This window comes from Equus przewalskii, chromosome 6 (assembly GCF_037783145.1).
Source record: "Equus przewalskii isolate Varuska chromosome 6, EquPr2, whole genome shotgun sequence".
In the NCBI taxonomy this organism is placed as follows: domain Eukaryota; kingdom Metazoa; phylum Chordata; class Mammalia; order Perissodactyla; family Equidae; genus Equus; species Equus przewalskii.
In genome coordinates this window covers 43,296,114-43,317,252 of record NC_091836.1, presented here as the reverse complement: position 1 = coordinate 43,317,252, position 21,139 = coordinate 43,296,114, and the positions used below count along the sequence as shown (strand labels likewise).

Sequence of the window (21,139 nt, the reverse complement as noted above, 5' to 3'; positions counted from 1 at the left end):
ATGTTGCACAGGGGGATGGAGTATCCTGCAGGGGTTTGGATGGATAAGCTGTGGTTCCTTCCAACTCTGAGTTGTATGGTTTTTAGATTCTACTTCTGCTCATTGCCTCGGCTCTACCCAGGGGCCAGGGGAGCCAGAACATCAGCACACCACTCCACTCAGCCGGTTCTGAGATACCATCACCGACACAGACATACTGGTGGAAGAGAGCAGTGGGGCAGAGGAAAGGGACCAGGCCCATCCCTCCTCACCAGAGACCTTTTCTGGGAAAGCCCCTGGGCCTCCTGCAGGCCACAAACCTCTTTCCTGCCTGGACTACACAAAGCCCTTCTCTCCCTTCCTGGGCCAGGGCTTGGATTCTCAAGTTAGAAACTAATTCTTGTTCAAATTAGTCCATCTCACAGATAGAATTAGAAGCTGGGCAACTATTTGAGAACTACAATCACTTCAGTCCAATTGTTCTGGCATGTCAGCTCCATCCACTAGTGAAGAGTTTGCTCCTCAGGCTCTAGTGCTGGTGGGAAGCCATTACTCAAGGAAGCAAGGCTAGTCTGTTGGAACAGAGGAGGCAAATGGCTGGAGGACTGGCTTCAGGCAAAAGCAGAGGCACCCAGCCAAGCCAGGAGGGAGGCAGGGGCAAGGGGGCCAAGGATTAGATTCTGCCCAAGGAGGAAAACCTGAGCAGAGCAGGACAATCTCCTCTGTGAGAGCAGACCCCAAGATAGGGTTTGGTCAAGACAAGGCACCCATCTGTGCCTCAGTTTCCTTATACATAATTGAAGAGTGATGAGACCTCCCCTGCCCATCTCATGAGGTTATACTTAGGAAAAATCAAACAACACAGTTTGTTTGAAACCTCATTTATTTATTTATTCATTTTTAATAAACTATTATAACATCTAATATTCATTAGGTATCGAGCAGGTACCAAACACTGGGCTGGGTGGAAGAGCTGATTTAATGAACAAGACACAGTCTGAACTCCCATGGAACTCAGGAGGAATTATGCTGACTAATAGATAGCAGAGATGCTGGTGGTGGTGATGGTAATGATGATGACGAGGACGACCTCAGAAGATTCTGCTGGCCAGTACTTGATTTTAATGTGCAGTGAAAGATTGTTCCTCCCATCGCTCATCTTGGCTATGAGCTAAGAGAAATTAAAATGCTTTTGTATGAGGCAAACAATATACATATTTTATGAAATACATTTCTCTGCCTGTTTAATTGTGGGATCTTCAAGAAAGGCAGAGAGATTCACTGTTCACCACTGAGATAAATGGATCAAGTTTCAGCCTTCAGCCTCAGGAGGTCCCCTGACCACTGTAATGTCCTGGCTCTCCAGGTCTGCTGGGGGTCAGAGCATGCAGGTGGGCTCGTGGCCATGTAATGTGGCCTGGGCAGCTTTCTTTCCTCCCTGAGTCCCAGTGTGCCCAGGTATAAAGCTAAAACATCCACTTTCCCATTGCTTAAGGTTCCTTGAGCCTGATTTATCACAAACAAATCTTCTGAGACTCACTAAGATGACATTAGTTTACTAGAGAACAAGGGAAAAGGTCATTGGAAATGGTCTGACCTACATCTCCAGGGGTATCCTCAGTCCTCGCATTGTCAGAACACTCCCATCATTCTCCTCAATCCTTAATTGAGAATGTGGACGTTCCAGATCCCCCCTCAAAAAAATGTTAAGAGCTTTAAAGGTGTTCTCAAATGGGGGAAATGCTGGGCCCTCCTGTGCATCAACCGTGGAGTTCTACCAGGTAGTCTACAGGTGACGACAGCCAGGCCAGGCCTAGGAGAGGGCTTTGTGATTGCCCTGGCTACGTAAATAGGCAAGTGTCAAGTAACAAGGTAGGTTTACCAAAAAACTGATGACCCAGCCTTTGGGACCTCTTTTCTGGATCTCAGAGCTAAGTTGTGGAAAGCTCACTATAAAGTTATGCCAATTGGGCCACCAATGTGTAGGGAGGATTACAATTTGATTTAGGGGACCCATTGCACCAGGACTTCATCACACCTTCACTACACCCAGAACATATCATCACTTCCATAGAACACTATCTTTATCTCACCATATTGAATCTCTTTAGACTGTAAGCTCATGAGCATAAGGAAAACGTACTGACCAGTAACAAGCACCTAGCAGGCACTCAATAACGTTAACTGAATGAGTGAACAAATGAATGGATTCTTTTTTAAAAAAAGAACTTAAAGAAGAGAATACTGAGAACCACTGATTTTTAAAGACATATAATCCTAGAAATTAAAAGGATCTTAGATATCAACTACTTAGCAGAAATGGCCAGCACCACCCACTCAAGGCAAACATCACTAATGGGTCATTACACTGTGTCCTGCTTACCACACACATAGCCTCAGAACACTTCACACAGCGCTTCACACATCCATAACCAATTTCCTGAAATTGGAATGCAAATAAAATTCATTTGACATCCCTGATCTAGCTCAGTCCCCTCATTTGGACCATGGGCTGTCTTACCTTTTCTGATCCTCCCCCAAAAATCTTGTTTCTACTAGTACGCCTTATCTAGCTGCCACTTTAAAGAAGATCCTGTCTTTTTCAAAGAAACACAGCTACAGGGCCTGGAAACAAGGCTCTATGTGGATGTCAGCCTAGCTTCCACAATGTGATGCCCTCCTGCCAAGCCCAAGTTGGGCTTCCAGTGTCCTGATATTGCCTGTGTCCAGATGCGAGAACATATGCCTCTCATGAGTGGCGCTGGCCTCGGTGCTGAAACATAGATCTGTAGATGTGAGACTGTAAAACCTACATTATAGAGGATTTAGGGTGTTTGCTTTGCTGAATGAGGGATTAGAGACCAGAAAACCCAAAATGACCATCCATTTGCAGAAAATGGAGTTGGAGAATTACAACTGTCAGATGCGTGCTCTAACCCAGAGGGTCCTATTAGAGCTCTCCCTAACTCCTGACACCCTTTCTCCATCACTAGGCTATGAGAGGACAGATCACCAGTTCCCCTGCAGAGACCCTGAATGCAGGCAGCCAGGAAGTGGCTGTCAGATGAAGGGCAGCTTTTTCAGTTGCACGTCTGTATGCAACTATCTCTAGGGCATGGCACCTTGTGAGCAGCCACACTGGCCGGGGGGCTAATTGTCTGGGCAGGAGGCTCAGGACTGCCAGCTTTGGAATATCACCAGAGGGCCTGCTGCTGACCTGTGTCAAGGCATTCAAGTGGCCTTGTCCCCCTCATTTCTTCTTGAAGTCTGAGGAAAAGCTGTCTCCAACATTCAGCATCCTTTCCATTCATATGTCCATACCTCCTCCTTCTCACTGCCCAGAGATCCTAACAGACCCTTACTCATTCCATAAAGCCAGCAAGTAAATGCTCCTCGGCCCCTTCAGCTTCCTATGATCAAGGAGGCTGTCAGGTAGTGTTTAGTGTGGGTTCTCTCTTTTCCCATCTGCCATAACACTTAATCAGGCCACATGCAGGTTAGGCAAAGATCATCAGGGTCTGCTAATTGTAAGTATCATCCCTCCCCACCTTCTGCCATCATCTTGGCTCTAGGGGAAAAAAAAGAAAGAAAATCACAGGACTGAGGAATCTAGAGAGGAAGGAGAGAGGCCTGCTTCTGATACATGCAGCACAAAAAAAGATTTCTCAAATCTTTTAACATAAAATCTTTCTTTCAGAATGTGCCTGATCAAAAATCACTACTCTAAGTCTGAAATTTACCTGCAACCATTATATTCTCCTCCTCTTCCTCCTTTCCCACTCAAAAAATGTCATTATAACCAGCATCCTGGGTGATAACAAAGAGAATTCAGCGGCCACTGCCCACTGCTTTCCCCTCCTCCTCAGCATCTGCAGCAGCCCTTGACCAGGTCTCGGTCTGCCCATAGACAACCAATGCCCTGCCCATCTCTTCCTTCCTTCAGAAGGATCCAGTGGTACGGTACATGAAGAAAAGCAGATGGTGGAACTGAAACACAGAAACCTCTGGGTGAGAGGACCACTGGACTGAGAGCAGGAGCTGGATTTTGCATTTCTCTATTTTCAGCACCCAGCAGAGCTCCTAGCACAGAGGAGTCTCCCAGAAATTGGGTTGAATGAATGAATGAACAAATAAATGAAATCAAAGTACCCACAAGGGAAGACTCCTGGCTCCTCCTTTACATCTTCCAAATCTCAAAAAGAAAGGGTGAGAGAGGCTCAGGGGTAGGAAGCTACTTCTGCAGAAGCTCTGCTAACACCCAAAGGTCCAAGATGTCTGCCCATCACCCTGGCTGTGGAGGGGAGCCTAGACAGGAAATTAAGCAACTACATCCATCATATTTATTGAACAGCTCCTCTCTAGAAGACACTAGAGTGGAGGTCAGTCATGCACACGAATCCTTAAACTCCAAGAGAGAACGTTCTCACTTCACCTGTCACTGTCCTTCTCTCCATGCTCTAGCCTCACTTGCCTTGTTTTTGTTTCTCAAACACACCGAGCATTTTCCTGCCTCCCAGCTGTGCCTGTTGCCGTTCCCTGGGCCCGGCCCCTGTCCTCCAGCTCCTCATGAACCAGGCCCTTCTCATCCTGCAGGTTGTAGCTCAAACGTGACCTCCTGACAGAGGCTTTCCCAATCCTCCCCTCTAAAGAGCCCCTCCCAAGAGTTTCCCTAGCTCTTCACCCTGTTGATTCCCCGTCCAACATTTCACTCAACACCTGTGTTTATCCTGTTTGTCTGCTTGCCTATTACAGCTGCTAGCGCACGGGCTTCTGAGGTACACTCAGACAATGAGCAGCACGAGTCCCGGAACGAGACTGCCGGCATCAAAGCCAACTTTGTCACCTAGTATACATGTGACTTTGACTGAATTACCTGAATACCACGCCTCAGATTCCTGACCTATAAAATGGAATTGATAATAGAACCTTATCTTACACAGTCCCTCATAAATAAACATTGTGAAATTAGTTAACGCACAGGAAGACTTAGAGCATCACCTGGTAGATAGAAAGTTAACGTTTCTAATTGCTGTTCTTTACTGCTCTGTCTGTTATTACCATATAGCCTGGTGTCCAGCACAGCCTGGTCTACAGCAGGAGCCCACATAACAGGAGCTGGTCACCCGCAGATACTATTAGCTGAACAAGTGAAAGACGCACACGTGAGTAGGAGCATCCAGAGAAAGCGCCATGGGACTGAGCGAAGGCAGCTTGCTTCCTGACGTGCCTGGGAATAAGGAGAGGCTGCAGGAAGAGGGCAACAGGGCCAGGGCAGCCTTGGAGGAACTTAGGGAGCCCCTAGGGCTTGCTCTACAGTTGACTCAGGCCCAGGCTGGAAGGGGCTCTAGAGGGACTTGGGAGGAATGGGCTCTGGAGAGACATGAGGGAGTGGCTGGGGAGGTCAAGGGGCAACCTGAGTTGTTTACACTTACCCAAGGCGACAGAGAATGGTCCCAGTTCGCCTCAGGGAGATGCTCCCCCACACCGCAGGGCTCTTCTCCCATCGCGTCTCATGCCTCCTTCAGCCACAGGAGAAACAAAACAAAAATTACATCACTTCAGCCGTCTAGAGCCATGCAACTGTGTCCTTCCTGTGGACACAGAGGCTAGAGAGGGCAGAGACAGAAGGCAGGAGTCAGCCTGCTTGCTGCAGCTCAGGAGGAATGCTGGCCCTGCTGGGGTGGGAGGGAGGGGGAAAAGACCAGGGCTGAGAGTCCTGGTGACCAAAGACCATTTCAATTTGTTATGGGGAAACAAGCATGTTCAAGATCTAGAGCTCTGACCAGAAGCCTCCTGATGAAAGGCAAGAGCTAAAAGGTCTCTTCCCCTTCCAGTCCCTGGGCCCTGAGCTCAACCACCCAAAACCACACATGCACACACATCCAGCGAGAGCCACCACGGGAGCATTTCACGTGTGCCTGCGGATGCTGGAGGCATGACTGAGCCCTGAGGAGCTCACCCTGCCTGCCTAGCAGAGTGGCTCTCTCCTTCCTCTTGCTCCCCACTCTCTGGTGTGGGAGGGGCTGTGCAACGACAGGTGTGCACCCGCAGCATGTAATGAGGGCGTTCTCCTTGGACCTACCCGCTCACAGCAAAATCACTGCTGTAGATTCCAGGGGGGCATCCGATGCTCCCTAGAAGTGGGGCCCCAACAATTGGACAGCTAAGACAGGCGCCGAATCCCAGACAGGCAGGTGGCAGCTCAGTTGTGCTCCGATTCCTCTCTGGGGTGGTTAGCTGAGAAGGAAGGGCTCCTTGGAAAAGGAAGCACCATTACAAATCAGGAGCAGACCAAGGCTCCTTGGTAAAAGACAGGCCAAGGCAGAGGGAACTCACAAGGGGAATAATTAGCCAATAAGAGTCAACTAATTGTCATTCATATTAAATTAGGGCACAGGTGATTTGGAGAAAACCTACAGACCCTCCCAGATGTCTTGCTGGATTTGCATTGCACACAACAGTTTTATGGGACCCTGCTGGGCATCAGATGGCAGGAGCTGGGCCAGGACTAGAGTGGGGGAAGGGCTGCTGTTCTGCTTAACTACACAATAAACACATAGCAGCTTGTCCCAGAGGACAGATCTGGGCTTTGCATACTAAACACTTTGGTGCTAGGCTTTGGGGGCCTCTGAGAAGAGGGGCTCACTCTTGGCAGGGGAAGAGGGAAGAGGGAAAGATCAGTCATTCAGGGAGACCCAGGGGCTCCTTGCGTTTGGAGCAAGGGCTAAGTTTTGGGGATCCACTAAATCCAGATGTGGAAGGAAGCGAAGGGTGTCTACAGACCTGCAGAGGCCAAGCAGGAAGACAGAGAAAAGGGGTAGAAAGACACCCCTTAGGGTCCAACCACCTTGTGGGGACTGGGGGGTGTGTGCACATGTGTCTGTAGATGTGCGGGTCTCTGCAAGTACACACACGTACATGCACACATACATACACACGAGGTATAGGAGGGTATAGCTGTGTGTGTTTGCATGCATATCTGCCTTTGTGTGTGTGTTTTGTGTCTACATAGCTGTCTGTATATTTGTGTGTGTCCATGCAATTGGGGTGTTGCCAAAACTTCCCACCAAAAGTAATGGCAGGCTGTTCTGTGTTCACTGAGGCTTATCACACTAATTTTAATCCCACATTATTGTTTTAAGTTGGCTCAAAAAATTAATATTAAAAAATTCTGTAAATAGAGCCTGGGGCTAAGTAATAAGATGGGTCCCTAGAAAGGGATTTACTACCACTATTGTTCTTAGAGTATGGTGAGGGTAAAGCTTGTTGCCCTTTGTGCTCCCTCTGGTTAGCCTCCCATTAGCTAAAGGGAGAGAACCTGAGATGCCTGCAGAGAGGGTCCAAGTGGCCACAGCCTGTTGGGGACCAGGCAGGACTCTAGGTGATTTAGTCCAACCCTGGTTTTACTATTGAAGAGACTGGCTCTGAAGGGAGGTGGCCATTCAGGTGGTGCCTTCAGAACTGGCCTGAAACCCAGGCTTTCTCATTGCCTCCCTCCCCAAGCTCAGCACCTGGGGCTGAACCTTGTCCTGGGAAACTGATGGAGAAATGGGTGTAAACTTGTCACACCCTCACACACACACACCACATGCTGTTGATGATCCCCTCTGTGGTTCTCAGTTTTCTTGTTTGTAAAATGGGGGACTAGAACTAGAAACTCTCCAAGGTCATATCTGCCCTGACATTTGGTGACTCTGTGACTGGGACTGGCTGCGCAAGTGGGGAGAGAGGCAGTTGGTACTCCATGCACACTGATGGGCAGGTCCCTCCTCTGCACTCTCTTGAGCTGTCCTTTCCTGTTCCTGCACTGCTCTTCCGCTCTCTCCAGATGGTGTAGAGTGCTAGGGAGAAGCAGAGTGTGGAGGCAAGGAAAACATGGTCTCAGGAAAGTTTCTCTTAGCAGAGTTTAAAAGAGCAAGGGTTATTCCAATAAGGGAAGGAAAAAGCAGAGTAGGGCTTGCTGTAATTCATCCTGCATTAAGAGAATAATGAAATGATCCTGCACTGGGCAGGAGGTACTCAGGTTAGATTTGGAAGAACTTCCTCTCTGGCAAAGAGGGCTATTAAACACAGGAAAGGAATAGAGAGTGAGAGGGAGGGACAGCTGTCCCTAAAGGCAGCAATTAATTATAGTTTCAAATGTCTGTGAGATGGTATGGATGGTGGCACCCCTTCCTCATCTCAAGGTCTTGACCAAATTGGCTAATTCTAAAGCCCTGCCCCTACCCTCCCCCCATCCCACACCCACCACACATACTCAGCAGAAGGAGCAGGGCCTGGCTAGGTAGTGACGAGAGCAGAGAACGTGATAGGAGGGGTCCTGTGCTCCTCAGCATCAGCTTACAGGACATAAGCACCTTGCCTGGTGGCACAATTTTGACTTAGCAACGTGTGATGGCAGGTTGACAGTTGGGCACCTGAGAAGGGAAGGAGGCATCAGACCTGGTGGGAGGTTTTGAGCTAGGAAAAAACACTGACATCCTTGGGCCCTGCTGGGAACAGAACCTCAGCTACAGGAGCTGGCCTTCTCCTGTGGCTCGGAAGAAGACAAAGGGTGTCTCTGCCTACAGGTGTGCAGGAGGAGGACCAGTCAGGGGTACAAATCCTTAAAACATACAAGGATAGCTTCTAAGTCTCTGGCAACTTGACAAAAGAGCATTTGGGAGTATCTCCATAGATGGTTACATGCCATGGCTACACCTGCCCCCACACATACATGCACACACATGTGCATACACACGGACTCACTGGTCACACATCCCCCAGCCCACTCGGCTCACATAGGCAAGGAACATGCAGAGGCTTCTTTGCCCAAGATCCCTGGTAAATTCCTGGATAGCCCGCTGGCCCGCTTTGCTCCATCCCTGCCTCTCCGTTATCCCTTTCCACCTCCCTCTCCACCCCAGCCTTGCTCCCTGCCTGCTCCTTGGAACAACGAGGGCACTGTGGGAGGTGGGCTGAGGCCGACACTTGCCACGCCCTTCGACCAGGCAGCAGTACCTGACAGGTGGGGCCGCCCTGTAGGCCGGCGCCTGAGGACCCCCATCTCCACCCAACACAGGCACCCCTGTATCGGGCAGATACCATCCGCCCCCACCAGCCATCGCCCATCCCGGGACGCCTGAAGCCAAGGACGGATCTGCATCCTCCCTGCTCCCCAGCTTGGCTCTTGGTCCCAGAGAACCGCCCCCCAACTGCCCAGCCCGGAAACAATCACCCTTTGAGAAAGGCTGCCAAGCCGGGCGCCAGGAACAGCCAGGGTGGAGGCGGGGTGGGATGGGGGTGCAGGCCGCGGAGCGACGAGCTTTAACTCCAGCGAGCCGGGGCCCGGGGGCGTCGGGACCCCGCGCGCAGCCCCTGCTCCAGAGTCTACAGCAAGAGCCTCCTCCGCTCGGAGGCTGTGTTGCGGAGGTGATGATACCAATCCCAGGGGGTCCTCGCCGGCCTCCCTCCCCGCGCCCCCCGCCTCTGCGGCCGAGATTGGTACCGACCATTAGCGGCGCGGGTCCCGCCGGCAGCTCGCGCTCGCTCGGGGCGGGGCGGGCGCGCGTGGGGGCGGGGCGGGAGGCGCTGTCACAGCCGCGGCGGCCCCGGCGCATCTGCCGCCGCCGAGGGGACTCCGCGCCGGCCCGCTCGGCTAGGCTCCGGCCCCGCGCCCAGGCCGCCCGCGCTTCCCTCTCCGCGCCCCTGGTGCCGGCCCCCTGCTTCCTCCCGCCCCCCGCGCCTCCCCTCTCTGTCTCCCCCGCCCCCCACGCCGCCCTGCCCGCGCCCTCCCGCGCGCTCCAAGGCTCCGGCCGTCGCCTCGCGGAGTCCACCAGGAGCCGGGCGGGGGCTGCGGGGCTGGGCGGGGGCTGCAGGCGGGCGGGCCGCGGACCCCGGCTATGAAGTGGACCCCCGGGGCCCGGAGCCCGAGAGACCCCGGAGAGGGAGGTGCGCGCGGCCCAGGGCAGCAGCCGGGGGACGCCGGGGCCGGGGCGTAGCGGCCGCCGCCCGCGATGGACCGCGCCGGGAACGATCTGGACTCGCCGCCGCAGGTCAGTGCCCCCAACGCCGCCTTCGCCCCCGCGGGCGCCGCGGCCGCGCACAGAGCCCCTTTATGCGTCCCCATCAGTAACCACGCCGTGTCCTCCCGGGTGCGTGTGTGTGTTTGTGTGTGTGTGTGTGTGTGTGTCTGTGTATTGGGTTGGGTTGTGCGCACAGTGGAAGCAGCTGGAAAGGGGGCCAGGAAGGAGGCCCGGGCTGGGAGGCGCTGCCACCAAGGGGCTGAGAAACAAAACCTGGGCTCCGCCTGCCCTCCTCAGGCTGCATTAGGGGAGAGCTGGTTCTCAGCAGCTTCCAACAACTGGCCAGGCTTTTAGCTCGCTGGTCCGTTTCCATCTCAGCAGGTAGTTCCTGGGGGTCCAGAGGAGTCAGGGGCCAGCACCCCCACCGCACCCCTGCCTCCCAGTAGTCATCCCCAACGGCTCTGAGCTGCAGGCACTGGCAAGTTAACTCTCTTCAGGGGACCCAGGCTCTGCAGCTCTGCTGGGGAGGCTAAGGGGCTGAGAGGTGGCAAGAAGGGGACAAAGGGTCCTTGGGACCTTTAGTGTACCGAGGAGAAGAAAGGAGGCATGGTCAAGTTCCCCACCCTCCTCCCGCACTCGAGCTCAGACCTGACATCCTGATCCCCCAGAGTTAGAGGGTACAGCTTCCGAAAAGGAAGCTGAGAGATGAGGCAGGAAAGAAGAAAGGAGGAAACCACAGGATCCAACAGTGCCAGGGAGAGGAGGTGACAGCCTGGTACCAAGCAGCTAGAGTCAAGAGCCCCCCTCCCCTCACACACACATAAACAAGATCTTGACCAGCCTCCCCTTCCCCTTTCTCTCTCCCAGGAGGGCCTAGTCTCAGCCATGCACCATGTACATGGATTCTTGTAGAAGCTGGAGCTGAGGAACTCTGGGGATTTCTAATTCACAGACTCTGAAGGGGGCCTTGACAGTTGCTAGCCCCATGCTGGTGGGTGCAGCTCCACCTGCAAGGGTACCAATCTGGATGGAGTATCCATTGGGACCCTGAGCTTGGGTTGTGTGGCATGCGCTGTGTAAAAGGATGGGGTAGGGATGTTCTAGTGCATAGCACTGTGAAGTTGTCGTGTATGTTTGTGTGGAGATGAGAGGCACACAGCTTCCTAAGTTACTGGGGTTATGAGCGAGGTGGCCTTGCAGGACCATTGCTCTAGAGTTTCTAAAATTTGTCTTCTGTGCCTCATGTCTTGCTGCCTCTGCCAATAGCCACCACAGGGATTGAGACATTTCCTCCCAGAACCTGCTTAGCTAGTGACCAGTATTGGCCTTGCTGGACCAAACATCAAGTCCTTCCTTAATACGGAATGAAGACTCTTCCCCATGAGACCCTCAAACAGACTGTCCACTCTGCCCCGTCCATGCCAACACCCCCAAAGGTTTTGGAGCTGTGTGCCATTTTCCTCTACCCCTTTTGGTGGGAGCAAGAAGGCTTGCTAGAGTTAGTGGAACAGGGAGGGGCGGTGGGTCTGTGCCCGTTCAGCACAGGAGCCATTTCTGTGCCTGATCTGGAGACGCTTGGGAATCATCCATGTGCAGGCGTATCAGAAGCTCATATGTGCTGGGTTGGATGAGTGCATATAGATTTCTAGAGGAGCAGGCACTGACTGGTCCTCCTGAAGCGTGGCGAGATAAATCACTGAGGTGGGACAGCTCCAGCAACAGGATTGGATCCTGCAGCAGAGACCAGGGGCTTCAGAGGAAGATGCTGGTAGGACTAGCCTAGTCCCTGCCCCAGGCCCCTGGACAGGCGTGGACTGTCCCACAGTAGTTTTTGAGAGGCGGGGGGACCAAGTCACTGTCCTTCCGTGCTGCAGAGCACAGGGTGATGAGGCAGGGCGGGAGTTTTGCACGGGTAAGAGATGCAGGCGAGCTGAGCGGGAGTCGGGCTCTAGGACAGGGGGCATGTGGGTTCAGTTTGGCTGGAAGAGAGGAGTGAGCTGGCACAGAGGTGCCTGAGAGCACTCTTCCACTGAGAACTGGAGAGAGAGGCAGGGCTCAGGAAGAGAAAGAATCTGAGAGTGTCTGAGGCAGGCAAAGAAGCCAGCATGAGACCAGAGACAAAGACACAAGCACGTTCACAGAACGAAGGAGGGAGGCCCCAAGGCAGAAGTCTGGCTCGCCCAGTGGTGCTGTGGGAGCCAGCCCAGGAACCCTGCTTCCCAAGATCCCCAGTACTGGCAGTCATCCGCCCGCAGGGGCCCCGCAGTGGAGCAGTGGCATGGTCTCCTGAGGAAGGGTCTTTCTGTGGCTCTGAGGAATGCAGGTGGGTGGGAGGGAGGCCCAAAGGCAGAAGGGGACGGGCTGTGAGAGCAGGATATTCATGGAGACCCTTTGCCCAGGCCCATTCCCCAGTGCTGAGGGCTCCTCCACATGTCCTGGCCCCTGACCCACCACCCTCCTGGTTCTGGGATGCAGTGGGGTGGGGAAGGGTGTGGGCTCCGAGGAGACTTGACACCTGGGGAGAAGGAAAAAGAAAAACCCCCTTCATACACCCCAAGCCTGCAGGCAAGAAGACCTCTGGGGACCCTGCTGAAGTGCATCCAGCTTGGAAGCACTGCAGCGTGGAGCACAGGCTGGCAGCCGGGCCAGGGCATCCGTCTCTGCTCCCTTTGTGACCAGCTGAGTGGACTTGGGGAGACGGAGCCTCTGAGCCTTGGTTTCCCAGGCTGTAAACCGAGGAGCCCTCCTCTCACCAGGCCACTTTCCCATGAAGTGCTAGTTGAATGTTAATGTGTTTATTTTGTATACCCTCCCCCACATTCTTCCAGGATCTGGATGGCTGTAGAATTTGGAGTAGCAATTCTCTGGCCAACCCTGGAGTCATCACGTGGGAATCGTTGCAGTCTCTCCTGTCTCCCGTGGGGCCCCCCATCTGGTTCCCCCACCTCCAGACTCTGGGCCTCGTCCAGGCCCTCCTGGGGTGCACTCTTTTGCAAGGACACTCTAGTGTCTCCTTGCCGAGCGACAGCAACAACTTTCCACGTCTAATTAGTGGTCGATGTAATCGTCCCAGTTTATCAGGCAACGGCTGTCTAAAAATGCATGCAATTTACCAGAACTCCAGTTCTGTGGCCTCTTATTCCTGCTGAAAGGCGGCAAGGTGGACAGAGATCGCTCAGAATTCCGTTTGCTTCTGCACATGCTGACTGAGCGCCTACCGTGTTTCAGGCTCTGGGCCAGTGCTGGGAACATAAAGCATCAAATATCCAGAAACAGAGTTTTCTGTTTAGCTTTGGAAGGGTTATGTGGGTTGCTGCATTTTTTTTTTTTTTGCAGCTACAGCAAATTTACTTTTCTAATGAGGTTTAGCTACAGCCAATGTTAAACCAAGCCCGCAAGCCTGTGCTCCCTGTACACTCCAGCTGACAGCAGGGCAGCGCCTCCCGGCCACATGCCTGGCAGGGATTGCAGCTTTGCCACTGATAAGCCCAGAGTGGAGAGTGTTGGTCTGGATCACCAAGAGTTGAATGGATTTGGGGGTGAACCTAGCCCGCAGGGCCGTGGATCTCACGGCTCAGTCTGAGAACCGTGGGCAGGGTTTCTCTCTTCTTGTTAAAGTGGGAAACGTGAACCATCATTACTGCTCCACGAAGGAGAGAGGGATGGAGGAAGCAGAGGGAGCAGAGACAAGAGGGCATGGCCTTGGTATTAGGAGTGGACAGGACCTGAGGTTGGGGACCTGGTTCTGTGGGTCCTTGCTGGGTGACTATGTGTGGCTGGGTGCCTTCCTTCACCTCTCCCCTTCGCTTCTCTCCATCTTCCTGCCTCTTTACGAGGCAGTTGAGCAATCTGGCCTCTGAGGCTGTGAGTGTCTTTGGGTTCAAGACTCTGGGCTGTTGCTTTGACCATCATTAAGAAACCATAGAGCCCAACACTAGATGTGGGACGGGCTGCTTTTCTTCCCATAAGTGGCAGTCCCTCAGTCACACCAGCCACATTTCAAGAGCTCACGTGGCCAGCGGCTACCGTATCGGCCAGCACAGATACAGACATTCCCAGCATCACAGAAAGTTCTACTGGAAAGTGCTGCTCTGGACTCTAGATTTAGCAAGGGGACAAAGAGCATGGACTCTGGAGCCTGACGGGGCTCCCAGCTCTGTCACTTACTAGCTGTGTGTCCATAGCACATTCCTTAACCTCTGTGTGCCTCAGATTTCTCGTCTCTAAAAGGGGGCTGATAATAGGATGTTTGTGAGGCGGGCCTAGGCCATGACAGGTGACTGTGTGAATCACTGGAACATGCGACGGTGAGTGCTTTGCTCAGCAGCATTTATTACTCGTTTAACAGTTCACTTCACAAACACTCATTGAACAGCCTGCTTTGTGCCAGGCACGAAGCCAGGTGCCAGGCTGTCAGTAATGGGCATGTGACCTTGCTTACATCTCTGACCCTTCCTGAGCTTCAGTTTTCTCACCTGTGATGGCAACGTGGCCAGATGATAACTTGCACCACTCAGCCCTGGGGAGAGAAATGGACAGGACGAGTGTGTCCTCCTTTGTAAGTCAACACTGCCATGTAAACAGGGGCTAACATATTCGGAAGTGGATGCAACTGAAATTGTGTTTTTTTGGAATCACTCTCACCAGAAAGCATTTCCTAAGTCCTTGGAAGTTCAAAATAAAAGGAGCATATGAGGTCCCAGCTGCGACCAGCATCTTGCTGAGTAGGGATGGAGCAGGGGCTTGGAGGGGCCCTCTGCTGGCTCACCCCCTCCCTGGTCCTGAGGGAAAGAAAGCCAGGAGTCCGATGCCCTGAGCTCAGCAGAGGGAAGTGGCCAGGAGGGAGAAGGGCCCTGGGCCTGCCAGGGTTCAGAGATCAGCTGGCCGATCAGGTACAGGCACAGCAGCGTCAGCATCTCACTGTGTGAGGGAGTCTCCCTGAACCTCAGTCTTGTCTAAACTCTGAGGAGCATGAACCACGTGAACATTTCCCTCCCAAATTATACCACTTACCTCGGTATGCAATCCACAGAACACCCCAGGAGAGGGAGGCAAGAGAGAGAAGGGAGCCTGCCAGCCAAGTTGCTGGAAGGCAGACGGGGAGAGGAAATGAACCGAGATCAAGAATTGGCCGTCCCTAGCCACAAACTAGAGTTGGACACAGGAGGCTGTCTGGCCTGCAAGGCTTCTCCCAGAATTAGGGTTCTGTGACTCTAGGTGGCTTCTTACTTTTCATAGATAAGGGAACCGGTGCCCAGAGAGGTTCCACTCTTGTCTCAGGTCACACAGCCCTTTAGTGCCGTGTCCTGACTGTGATCTAAGTCTCCCGACTCCCTGTCCTGGCTGTCTGTCCAGCTGCCTTCCCTCTTGGCAGGACAGAGCAGTGTAGCGGGGCGGCAGGAGCAGCCTCCCAGGTCAGGGGAAGCAGCCGGCGCTGAGACCCCAGGGCCCCTTTTGCCCAGGCTGGAACATGCCTTCTCTCTCCTGACAGCTGGCCCAGGAGGACCAGCCTGCACTACCTCTGACATCGCCCTGGGGAAGGTCAGATCCTTCAGGCCCCAGGCAATGAATTAAAAATACATACAAAACTTTAATTAAATCAGTGACTCGTTGGCCTGCTATGCTGTGTCCGTGCACACTCTGACTGGGAGAACAGGTCAGCCTGGAGCTCCTCAGGCTGGGGGAACTGTTGGGACCCCAGATGGCTTGAGACTTGGGCTCTGGGACTGCCCAGCTCCCGCTCAGCCCAGACCTGAAGCCCTCAGGGTCCCCATTTGCTGCCTGGGGACTCCCTGGGGGTGTCCTCTAAGCCTGAGGAAATCCTGGTCTCGTCCTTAGCACCCCTCACCCATCACCAGAATCCTGACACCCTTGAGGTAAGTGCCGACTCCCAGAGGTGTGAGCACTGTGTCCCCTGGAGACAAAGTGCCTGGAATGATGCAGCCAGTGCCAGCAGCCCACACCAGGGACCATGAGGGGACACCTCCTTCCCACGGCTTCCTGGGCACGTCCTTAGTTCCCAGCTCAGCCCCATGCTGTCTTCTCCCCTTCCCGCTTCAGGCACAGAGCACAGAGGAGGAGGGACAAGCTGTTCCATGGTAGGGACTGGCTGGCGCTCCAAGGGAGATTGACCTTCATGGCCCCAGAACCCCGGCTCCGGGTGCCAGGTCGATCCCCCTACCACCCTGCTCAGGTTGATGGACAGCCTCTCCGTGTGCTATTTTCTTTCTCCATCCAAGAGTTTCTGAACTTAAGCTGAAGTGTTCTCGCCTAGCTCATCACTTGTTGATGTTACGTTCTTCTCCCCTACAAATCAGCCTCCCTCTCTCTCTCTCTCTCTCTCTTTCTTGCTCTCTCTCTCTCTCTCTCTCTCTCTCTCTCTCTCTCTCTCTCTCGGAACAAGTGTCCCACCTGCTCTCACTGCCCACCCCTCCCCAGGTCCCAGGACTGGGAGACACAGCAGGCTGCCCTGTGTGTGCATGCCTGTGTGTGTGCAAGCATATGTGTTGTCGTGTGTGTGTCCATACTCATCCGGCCACATCCTGCTCACTCCAAGAGGCATGTCTGGAACCTCGGGGAGGCGGGGTGCTTCCCCAAGATGTGCCCTGTGTCTGTTTTCTCATGGTGACACGCTCACATGACAACGAGCAGAAAGGTGCACCCAGCAGCCCCACCTGAGGCCACACACAGGGGCCCACCCAGCCCTGTTGCAAGGGAAGCCCTCTGACCCCCCAGCCCCAGGTCCAGCCCTAAGGGTTGTGTCATTGTTTACAGATCGATCCAGCCAGACGTTGTGGATGATGGGTTCTTTTTTCACTGTAGTAAAAAAACACAACACAAAATTTACCATCTTAACCATTTTTAAGTTTTCAGTGGTATTAAGTACATTCATATCGTGCCACCATCCATCTCCAGAACTTTTTCGTGTTGCAAATTGGAAACTGTATTCATTAAACAACTCCCCAGCCCATCCCCCCAGCCCCAGGTAACCATCATTCTATTTCCTGTGTCTTTGAGTTGGGTCACCTCAGGTGCCTCCTTATTGAGGGGGAGTCACACAGTGGTTGTCCTTTTGTGACTGGCTCAGTTCACTACCATCGTGTCCTCGAGGCTCATCGTGCTGTAGCCTGTGTCAGGATGTCCTTCCTTTCTCTGGCTGAATAGTGTCCTGTTGCAGGCATGTGCCACATTTTGCTTTTCCAGTCACCTAGTTGGCAGGTTCTTTGATGCCAGGCCATGGAGAAAAAAGTGCTCAGTAATGGTGCTTCTCCCCGCTCGTCCCTCCCTTGCAGGGGCTGCCTTAGTGGAGGGCCCAGCAGGTACATCCCTGCTCCAAGTCGACCTCCGTACCAGGTGTCACAGGAGAACAGAGGGAAGGAGCCCATCGAATTTGAGGAGAGTGTCTGGTTTGGGCCTCTGATTGCTCCGTCACCGTCCAGCACCGAGCACGTGTCCTCAGGGACCAGCCCCGTGTGCCAGTCGAGGATGAGTGGGCCCGGCCTCGGCCTCAAAGGCTGAGCAGCAGCTCAGCAGGTGGAGGGACGGTGAGGGACAAGCACTGCAGGCAGAGGGACAGGCCAGTGAGGGCTGCCTGCACCCTGTCCCCTCCCTGCCCTGCCGCCTCCTGGTCCCTGGAGAGGACGCTGCCCCTTATCCAGAGCCCTTCCCTGGGGCAGGAGCCCTGGATGGCCTGGAGCCCCTGTGTATGTGGCAAGCGTGCCCCGGCATGTACCTTCGCTTGTGCAGGCTCCTCCTCGGGGCAGGCGCCCTGTCGCTAACTGTACACACGGCCCGTAAGCCGTACAGATCTTGTCAGCGTGATCCACCATCTGGGGGACCAAGACTTAGGGACCCTCAATTCATCATATCCCTGCCTGGTTGCTCTTGTGGGGAGCACAGGCTGCCCACCCCAGGCTCAGGGGCCTTCTTAGACTGAGGTCCCCACCCACCCCCTGCAACACCTTTGTTAATCATTTCTCACCCAGGCAATAGGGTTCAAGGACACCACAGGGGAGGGGCTAAGGGATAGGGCAGGAGGAACAGAGGAGGTGGGGGAGCCTCCGAGGTGGGAGGTGGTGAGAGTGGAACTTTCCAAGAACCCGGCCTGCTTCCAGAGAGAAAGGGCCGGAAATGATGGGGCCCAGGGGCACATGGCCTAGACCTCTGCCGATGGCCAGGGCTCAGCCCCAAGACTGCTGGAGAGGAGAGTCTCTGTTCTCTGACAGGTCTGGAGGCTGAAGAAGAGAAGGAGAGGGCACGCCTGACCTTCCACAGTCCCCAGTCCTGCCCTGAGTGCGTGTCTGGGGCCTGGGCAGGGACACAGGACTAATAGGGCCAAGGGGAGGCAGCCCAGGGAGGCGTCCAGCATCAGGACAGGCCCAGCTGTCTGCCTGTCGCAAGGCCTTTCTGTTCCCAGCTTGGTGTCCAAATCTGTAAAAGAGGGACAACAGAAGCAGTGCCGCCTGGCTGTGTGAGGCTGCGCTGGGGAAGCTGTGGAGGTGATTGGAGGAAGGGAGCCAGCTCAGCCTGGAGAGCAGAGCAGGGCAGGGAGAGCTGGGCCAGAGTTCCAGGGTTTAGGGGGATGGCTGCCCTGCGTGTGGCAAGCTGCTGGCACTCCAGGAACGTGCACACACCCCCGTTTATCACACTGCCACATGCCAGCATGCCTGCTTTCCACAGAGCCCAGCTCAGCACAGCCGCATCCTTGGGAGGGAGGAGTCTGCCAGAAGAACTGCCCCAGAGGCTGTTCAGAGCTGGCCCCCAGGAAGCAGCCAGGCGCCCTCTTGCTTGTTCCCTTCTCTTGCTGCCACTTGGATTCACCTGAATTTTAAAACAAGGTGGTTGCTGCTGTTACAGTTACTATTATATTTTATATTTTCGGGCATTTTTAGTGTTCACTGTGTGCCAGGCCCCAAGCTAGATGTTTTCCATGGATTCCCTCATTTGATCCCAAAAATAGCCTGGTAAGTGTTGCAGATGGGGAAACTGAGTCTGAGATATTGGTGCAGCTTCTGCTTTGTGTAGGGCCTGGGCCCTGTGGTGGGATCGAGGTGAGTAGGGCCTGGTGCCCTAGAGGAGCCCATGGCCTGGGGTCTGAGGGCAAACCTGGAAACCAGCAAGTGCCCAGCAGGTCACAGGGCTGGACATTTGCTGCATGGTCACAGTGAATGCTCAGGCCTGGGGAGGGGCACGCTGCAGAAGGCTTCAAGAGGAGACCATGCAGAGCTCAGGACAGTCTCCCCTAGTCAGCCCCCTCATCCACAACCACATGGACATCAGCACCAAAGGAAACCGAGGCAGAGAGCAGCCTGGACAACACAAGGGTGGGAGGACAGCAGTGTAGGGATAGACTGGTACTGGCTGCTCATGCCCTCCCTCCAGGGCTTCCAAACCCAAGCCTTGCCCATGGACCCCTGGTCCCAGGGCCAGGCCCGCCAGGTTACCTGGCCTGCTTGGTCCCTGTCCCCAGGCCTTGCCAAGACCAAATGCCCTGCTTGCTGGCCCGCCAGGGTCCCATGGGTACCAAAGCAATCTCCATGAGTTGTGTCTGGCTCCACACTGCAGACCCTCGTTGCAACCAACACTGGGCACCTACCCTGGGCTGTGCAGCCTTAGGCCTGTCTCAGCCTCTCTGGACCTCCTCTGTAGATGAGAGTCGAGGAGACAGGAATGCACTCCTCTCAGCTCAGCTCCCAGAGCCCAGGATGCTAGGGTACCAGTCTTTCTGGGTTCTGGACTGTTCTCTAACCTCAGCCTTGTCAGGGAATGTGCCACCCCCACTGCTCGTCTGGGCAGCCTGGCAGAAGAGGAGGGCTGCCCACCTATCGCATGGCTCTCGACCTCCTGTTTCTCTAGTGGCTGTTGATGCGGTTGTGTGGCCCCCAGCCCTTGCTGTTCATTTTGTATCAGAATCTTCCAAGCCATCCACTCCTGCCCACTCCCTCAGCTCAGGCAGGTGCTTGTGGTGGCCCGACCCCATGGATGTGCACCATGTGAGGGGCAGCTCCACCCACGCTGTCTTGAGCTGCCGGCATCTCACATGGCACTGAGTATTTGCAGCAGGCAGGCGCAGAGTGGGAGAGGTTGGGAAAGAGTGATTGGCTGTAATATATGTGGAATCGGGCAGGCCCTGCGCTAGGATGAAATGCACCCCTGGTTCTGCTCAGCCTGTCTCGAAGGGGGAGGCGAGGTGGGGCAGTGAGCGAGGACCCCTTGCTCCCAGAGCTGTGGGGCAGGGCCCAGGAGCCATCCTTAGTTTGCTCACAGAGGTTGGCAGCACAGCTTTCATGCAGGAGTGAAGACCAAACCTGGGAATGGGCAGAGGGGAGAAGCTCCCGGTCTGCACTTGGCCCACCGGGTGGCCGTGGGCTCTAAGGGTCTGTTGGGGCCACCGACTGCACCCAGGGTCATCTCAGATCGTGCCCATTGCTGATGCCCTGACTCCCAGGTCTGGCTTTATCACCCCAGCGCACTCTCAGCCGCCCTAGTTTGGATAAAGTCTGTGGTCATACCCACTGTGATGAACAGGGCCACTTCAGCACAGACGCCCACACCAGGCACAGGCCAGGAGGAGGACCAGCATGGAGGCAGGAGAGTTCCCCTGGGAGGGAGCCAGCAGTGAGTGCAGGCCAGGAGAGCTGTACTGGCTGCACTGCCTGGGCCCCTGCTGGGTCCACCGCTCCCCAGGGAAGTAGGGAGCAGGCCTCAGGCAGGGGTGTGGCCAGGCCACTGTATGATTGGACAGTGGGCACACTCAACCCCCTTGTGCCTCAGTTTCTTCACCTGTAAAACAAGAATAGGCTTTGGAATTACAAGAGTGTAGTGAGATAACTAATGTGAAATCATTTGGGAAGCCACAAATCACTACTGAGTGTGAGCCACTGTGTCATCAGTAGTTTGTAGGGGTGGCTGCTCCCCACCCCCAGCACCCAGAGAAAGGAATTGGCCTCTTCACTTCACCCCATCTGTGTTTTAGGATCCAAGGCTGTTGGATGCCAAGAGCACATGAGATAATCGTCATTTGAACAGAGACCCAGTCACGGGATTCTCTGCCAGGGCCCAGCCAAGGGCATGCCATACATATGCCCATGAACACACATGCACTCGTTCAGACGGGGTTCTGGTCATGAACACACGTGCATGCGTGGCCCTGTGAA

At 54.4% G+C, this 21,139-nt stretch overlaps 1 protein-coding gene and 1 long non-coding RNA gene across 9 annotated transcripts in view; one reads left to right on the top strand and one right to left on the bottom strand.

Moving 5' to 3' along the window:
* Positions 1 to 844: 844 nt before the first annotated feature.
* On the bottom strand, positions 845 to 9,625 carry LOC103565178 (uncharacterized). Of its 2 annotated transcripts, none has more exons than XR_011541005.1 (5): positions 9,471 to 9,625; positions 8,237 to 8,396; positions 6,062 to 6,233; positions 5,412 to 5,498; positions 845 to 1,150 (listed from the first exon to the last, which is right to left on the bottom strand). It is a non-coding gene; the product is annotated as an uncharacterized lncRNA (long non-coding RNA). The 2 variants fall into 2 exon arrangements; XR_011541006.1 differs by lacking the exon at positions 9,471 to 9,625 and adding an exon at positions 9,197 to 9,365.
* Positions 9,237 to 21,139, top strand: part of B3GAT1 (beta-1,3-glucuronyltransferase 1) — a 30,871-nt gene continuing 18,968 nt past the window's right edge. For 2 of the 7 annotated variants that reach the window (XM_070623535.1, XM_070623536.1), the window contains exon 1: positions 9,875 to 10,013. The gene's annotated coding sequence lies outside the window, so the exon portion shown is untranslated. Of the gene's footprint in view, positions 9,391 to 9,601; positions 10,014 to 11,608; positions 11,752 to 21,139 lie in introns of those variants that run through there. The other 5 variants (XM_070623537.1, XM_070623540.1, XM_008541154.2 and 2 more) reach the window with 5 other exon arrangements.